Here is a 7294-nt window from a genome sequence, read left to right on the forward strand (position 1 = left end):
GGATTGGGTACAGGGAGTGGTGAAGAATTCAGAATAATGCAATCTTCCATTCCTTTTTTTTTTTTTAATAACTCACAATTTGTAATTCCTCTGGTCTCCCCACCTCCAGTTTCCTGCCCTTCCCAACCTGTCCTATGGACTTGATCAGATTTAAGAATTGGAGAGAAGTTGGAAGGACACCAACTCTTCCTTCACCCCCACACAGTAGGATCCCCCAACACAATATACTCTCTGAGAGTTCATCCAGTTTTGTGTGCACACCTCCAGCGACAGTGAACTCACTATACTATGAGGCAGCCTGCTCTGTTGTGGATATCACAGACCCAACAATTAAACCCTTCTCGTTTTAAGCTGAAACTCGCTAGTAGCAGTGATGCTAGCTATGTTCCATGGAGCCACAGAGGATAAACTGAATCCTCTTTCACTTGATGGTCTTTATTTTTATTTTATTTTTTTCTGCGTTGGGTCTTCGTTGCTGCGTGCAGGCTTTCTCTTGTTGCGGGGAGCAGGGGCTAGTCTTCATTGTGGTGCGCGGGCTCTAGGCACGCGGGCTCTAGGTGCGCGGGCTTCAGTAGTTGTGGCACGTGGGCTCAGTAGTTGTGGCACACGGGCTTAGTTGCTCCACGGCATGTGGGATCTTCCCAGACCAGGGATCGAACCTGTGTCCCCTGCACTGGCAGGCAGATTCCTAACCACTGTGCCACCAGGGAAGTCCCTTGATGGTCTTTAACTTATTTAAAAAGATCAGACATATGCCTTCTCCCAACCTAAAGACAATTCCTCTCTAGGCTGACTAATACCTATCATTTCTACTGTTCATGCTTCATAGTTGAGTTCCTTCCCTGTCTTGATCATTCTTCTTTGACCAGGCTCTAGCTTGTCACTTTCCTCCATAAAAGACCAGTGCCCAGGACTGAATTCAACATTCCAGCTGGGGTCTCAGCAACGGAAGAGAACAGGACCATCACTCACCTCCATAGTCCCAAATACTGTACTTTCACCAATGCCTTCTAACACAACTTTCACTTTTTGATGTTCATGTTAAAGACAGAGCTGAAGGGGCTTCCCTGGTGGCGCAGTGGTTGAGAGTCCGCCTGCCGATGCAGGGGACACGGGTTCGTGCCCCGGTCTGGGAGGATCCCACATGCCACGGAGTGGCTGGGCCCATGAGCCATGGCCGCTGAGCCGGCGCGTCCAGAGCCTGTGCTCCGCAACGGGTGAGGCCACAGCAGTGAGAGGCCCGTGTACCGCAAAAAAAAAAAAAAAAAAAAAAAGACAGAGCTGAAGACAAATCCTGGAACAGTGGAAACTTGAATCCTTTTAAAAACAGTCCTTGTACCAATCAAGGTTTTTGATTGCATAAACAGTTAATTACACCACTGCTCTGCCACGGCCACCACTGCCAGGGAACACTCAACATCACCACTTCAAGACTGGTCAAGCTGCTGTTGCTGTTGCCATGAATACTTCCTACACTACATCTGCCCCTTAAATTCACCTCCTAAAAATTAAAAGTCCTTGGTGGGAGTGGCTGAGCCTAATTCACATGATTGAGCCCTGGCTGCAAGGAAGTGAAAAGGAAAATCTTCCCCTTTCTGCTTCCATGGTGGGAGCCAGGGCACTACAGCCCTCTAGTACTAAATTATTATTAGAAAATTCTTGCAAAATAAGATAGGGGTTTGCATGCTGAGTGGACAAATGTAATGACATAGGTTCACTCATTTAGCAGGTTACTTTTCCTCTTAATCATACTGTCATCTAACCCATATTTCCCATTTTATCCACACAAGGATATCATGGCAGAGATTGTTAAAAGCCTTACTGAAGACCCAGTTTACTAACAGACAGGCTATCAAATGCAGCTCTGTGATCTGTCAGTTCAGGGACCTGTCAAAAAAGAAATTTGATTGTCCTTGCCCTAAATTGTTCTGAGAAATCTCTCCTTCCTTTATTTTTTAAAAAATTTATTTATTTATTTATTTATTATTTTTTCGCTGCATTGCGTCTTCTTTGCTGCACGTGGGCTTTCTCTAGTTGCGGCGAGTAGGGGCTACTCTTCATTGCGGTGCACGGGCTTCTCATTGTGGTGGCTTCTCTTGTTAAGGAGCTTGTTGCTCTTGTTGCTCCAGGCACACAGGCTTCAGTAGTTGTGGCACACAGGCTCAGTAGTCGTGGCTCAGGGGCTCTAGAGCGCATGCTCAGTAGTTGTGGCACACAGGCTTAGCTGCTCCCCAGCATGTGGGATCTTGCCGGACCAGGGATCGAACCTGTGTCCCCTGCACTGGCAGGCAGATTCTTACCCACTGCACCACCAGGGAAGTCCCTCTACTTCCTTTATATTTAAAAAAATCTATTGTTGGATGAGAGCATAGTCTGCAGAATCAACTTTTTTGCCCTGTAATGGACAGGTGTTAATTTTGTCTTCCCTGTATTCACTCCTCATTCTGGTAAAAGATGTCCACTCTTCCCCATGTGGTTGGGATAGTCTAACCTCACCACGGTCCCCTTAATGGATGTGGGACTCATATCTGGCCAGTGAGAGCACTGTTTCCCTTCGGCCACAGTGATACGTTCAGGAAGCAAAGATCCCCTCCGCCCCAAAATTTCTGTATGTGTTGAGAAAAAAGGCTCTTCCTTTCCTCTAGGGTGGCCAGCCTGGAGTTGCTGAGGGTATCGTATTAGTTTTCTAGGACTCCCTAACAAACTGCCACATGCTTGTTGGCTTAAAACAACAGAAGTTTACGCTCTCACAGTTCTGAAAGCTAGAAGTCCAAACACAAGATGTCAGCAGGGCCATGCTCCTTCTGAAAGCTCTAGGGAAAAAATCCTGCCTTGCCTCTTTTATCTTCAGTGGCTCCCAGCAGCCTTGGCATTCCTTGGCTTCTAGCTGCGTCACTCCAATCTGCCTCTGTCTTCATACGGCCTTCTCTGTGTGTATCTTTTTCTTCTGTTGATGCGTCCTCTTCTTATTAGGGCACAAATCACTGTAAATAGGGCCCACCTTAATCCAGTATGACCTCATCTTGCCTTAACTAATTACATCTGCAAAGACCCTCTTTCCAAATAAAATCGATTCTGAGGTTTTGGGTAGACATGAATTTGGGAGGTTCACTATTCAGCCCCCTACAGCTACCATGCAGAAAGAGCCTGCCTAAGAAGCCAAAAAGGAGGCAGGGGGGTGTGCCCTGCTATGCCCATATCAGACTCTCCCTGGACTGATCGGTTATGTGAACTGGCAAATCCCCTTTCCCTTTTTCCCCTTAAGTCTGTTCGAAGTAACAGAAAGAAACTAACTACCACCCCTCCTTTTTCAAAACTGGAAGATCATTTGCACATGACCAATGTTCCAGACTTCTGCCTACTGCACTCATCCTCCAAAATCTCTGACAGGGATTGAGCAATCTCATTTGGAAGTTCTCTTAGTGCCTTGGATTGACTTCATTTGGCCAGGAAACAAATTTATTTTGAGCAGCTGGACAATCTCTTGCAATGTCTTCCAGCTTTATACAGGCCACAAAGAGAAGTGGGCCCAGAAGTGAAGAGTGATTACTACCCAAGTTCCCGAGGCTTCTTGCCCCGTTTGTCCCTCCTGAGACCTAATAGCATTTCTGCCCATGGATTCTGTGCCTCAGGATCCATTCTCCTTCTACTGGAATCTTCCAGGTGTTGCACGAGTGAATTTCAGATCTTTACAATCAAAGAGACTGACAAAGAGCCATGGTCATATAACAGGTGGGGACAAATCAGAGGGGGTGAAAGGTAAGGGCTGCTGAGCCTAGGAATGCAGGTCAACGTGGGTCACCGAGCAAGTGAGTAGAGGAGAGGCCATCCTGGCAGGAATGAAGTTTCAGGAACCAGAATAGAAACTTGCTCCCAGCAGGCAGAGCGAGCTGGGCCCTGCCCAGACTTCCTTGGAAGCCACCTGGCCTGCCTGCCAATCCTCACCTGGGAATTTCCCAGTTTCTCTAGTTGTGTAAGACTGGCCACGCCAGAAGGCACCTGTTCCCACTAGGTTCTGAGGGCTACAGTGTCCCTGCTTTGTTGCCACCTGATATTGTAGTCCTCCCCTCCTAAGTGTCTGGAAAGAGCTGCTGCCAGCTGGTTGTTATTCTGCTCACCTTCCCCATCAGCACGTCACTCTGTCAGTCTCTAGCCCGGGAGTGTGAGGAGGAAGTTGGCCTGCAGGTTGGTCCTGAAGACGATGATCCAAGCCCAGCCCTTTCGTTACAGGTAGGATGATCAACTTACCCCTGTTAGCCCTCAGTGGCCCCAGTTTTAAAACTGTAAATCCACAGCCCAGGACCCCTCTCAGTTGTGGGAAAACTAGGAGAGTTAATCAGCCTAATTATAGAGCCCCCAGGTCCTCAGTGGAAGCCTGCCTTAGCATTGTGCCTCAAAGGCACCATCCCAGGTCTGGGGTCTCCAGCCTCCAAATCCTACTCTCCTAAGAATTCTCATACAACTGGCATTTCTGAAACCACCACATCTCTCCATAGGCCTGCAGGCAGTATGGCAAGTTAAGTGCACAGATTCTGAAGCCTTCCTAACTGGGTGAGCTTAGGCAGCTATCTAACCTCTCAGTGCCCCGCTGGAAAGTCGTACCGATAATAGTACAGCTAGCTCATCGTGTTGCTGTGAGAAAAGTGAGAATAGTCCCTGACTATATAAATGTTGGCAACTATTCCCATGCCCTCACCCTGATCTAGTCAGTGCCTCTTCCCTCCAATGGGCACTCCCACCTCTCCGCCGGGCACATTTGGCGCAGACCCTGGCACAGACAGTGGGAGGACCAGCCTGACTCTAGAGGCTTCACCTGGTCCTCCTCTCCCTGGGCTCTGAGATGGGGCCTCAGAGGAGGGCCTGACTTCTTTCATTTCTGGGCAGAATCCTTGAAGAGGAACGCTCATGGGGCCCGTTAGAAGGTCCTAGCAGAAAGGGACGCGCAAAGGACCTCAACGGCTTGGCCAGCGCTCTGGTATAGATGGGGGACCCCCATGTCTCTGGTCCCCTGCCATCGTGGTCAGCTGTGTCCCTCAAACTGTTTCTCAGCAGCTGTGCCCTCACACTTGTCAGGCAGAAGTAAGAGATTCCAGGCCAGGAGCATTGTCTCCTGAGAACTCTGCGAACAATCACAGCATGCCTTGAGGACTTTCTCTGTGTGCGTGGTGTAGTAGTGTACGCAGCCTCTGCAGACAGCTAATCCCCATGACCACTGACAACTGGAGGTGGGAGCTGACTACCCACAGAGGCACCCTGGCCTGTGTTCATTTCTTCTACTCTGTTCACCATGGGGAAGTGTTTGCACCAACACCGGCTTTGTATGTCACAATGAAAGCAAATCCCAAAGCCCTGGTGCTGGGTTTCAGGCCCTTAAGAAGAAAACCCCAGGAGTGCCTGGAGGTCTCCCCACCTCCCCTCAGGCCAGCCACACCAGGCCAGCTCTCAAAGGCCTCTCATGTCTGTCTTTTCTCTCATCTTTCCCCACTCTGATAAATGTCTTGGGATTAGCCCTTCTGTGTTTATTGGACGAGCAATTTGTGTCTGTCTGAAAAGCTGCATCTGAATAATATTTGGCACGAGCTGAAGAAATGTGATCTGCCACGTTCCCCTCCAGGCAGCTCTCGAGCCAGCCCATCTCCTGCCAACAGTGCTATACAGCTCTGCAGCTGGCTCTGCAGCCTAAACACATTTGTGGGTTGAGGAGCAGGGGAAGTGGGTAGGAGGGTGAGGGAGGTGGGCACCAGAAACCCAGAGTGACAGAGCAGCCTGAGTGAATCTGCCAATCATTCTGGAGCCCCTGTAATAATTTGGGGACATCACAGATGCCCATGCTGGTCACCAGGGCACAGGCGCACCAGGGCCCCCATGCAGCTCAGGAGCCCGGGTGGTTACCTGGGCCCAGAGTCCCAGGTGTGAACAGCAGCAAAAGAGATTCAAGGGAGTCCAAGGGGTGGCATGAGGATCTCAGGCCTGGAATGGTAATCAGCGCTGGGCTCTTGAGGTCTGAGTGTTTGTGTGGGATGGGGAGTGGTAGGATGCACTGAGGCTGTTTAAATTTCTCCTGACGCTGGGACTTCCCTGGTGGTGCAGTGGATAAGACTCCACCCTCCCAATGTAGAGGGCCCGGGTTCGATCCCTGGTCAGGGAACTAGATCCCACATGCATGTCATAACTGAGAGTTCACATGCCACAACTAAGGAGCCTACGTGTTGCAACTAAGAAGCCAGTGAACCATAACTAAGGAACCCGCGAGCCACAACTAAGGAGCCCACCTGCTGCAACTAACACCCCGCACAACCAGATAAATAAATAAGTAAATGTTAAAAAAAATTTTTTTTTCCTGACTCCATCTATACGGGCCCTGAAACTTGGGAGCACAGAGCTTGCAGTGACAATCAGGCAACCCAGGCATGAGGTGCTGAGGAGCACAGAGGAAGAGGCAATTTGGTGGACGTGGATGTATCAACAACCTCTACCCTGCCCCCGCCCCAGAAGCCTCTGTTTTTCTCCTGCAGCACCCTCCCTACTCCTGTCTTAGGACCCACATTTCTTCTCCTTGAATCCCAGGACTCAGGTCTCCGTCTTTCCACCACCTCTGCCCCACTCTCCCCAAGTCAGTGATAGGATTAAAGGCAGGACATCGTCCCTGGGCCCCTAACAGCGAGCACAGAACTGGCCACCCAGGAGGCATCGCTGTGGTTTAGTGAGTAAAGGAATGAATTAGAGAAGCTGGGAGCTCAGACCTCATGGTCACAGACGCACAAGATGACAGCAGACGGCAGGTCAGACAGAAACAGCAGTGCAGGAAGTTGGTTCAGGAGTGAGAACTTATCTGTAACAACACCATCCCCAGAGTCAGCCAAGGCCCATGGAGAAGGCCAGCTCCTCAGGATGGGCCCCTTGCAGCCCTTTGTACGTCCATCTTAGTGCTCCACATGGTTCCATCCATTCAGTTAATGTGCTTTGAATCTCTCCCTTGTACCATACTCCATAGGGTACCATCCGTCCCCTCAAATAACAAAAGCAGATGTACCCATAAAAAGGTAAGAGAAATCAGTGCTCTTACAGTGGCACAGAGAGAAGGCTATAAAAGTTCAGAAGAGAAAGAAGTTAATTTCACTTGTAGGAGCAAGGAAGTCTTTATGGGGATGGGGAGATGCATAAGACCTGGACCTGGAACAAAGTGCACATGCATCCCAAGTGTGCTGTTCCTCACCACCCACTGCCTCCCACACCCATCCCCAGCACACACCCAATTTGGTGGCCATGGTAGATTTTGCTGACTGATCCCTTA

The sequence above is a fragment of the Grampus griseus genome, assembly GCF_964374135.1.
Source record: "Grampus griseus genome assembly, chromosome: 6".
In the NCBI taxonomy this organism is placed as follows: domain Eukaryota; kingdom Metazoa; phylum Chordata; class Mammalia; order Artiodactyla; family Delphinidae; genus Grampus; species Grampus griseus.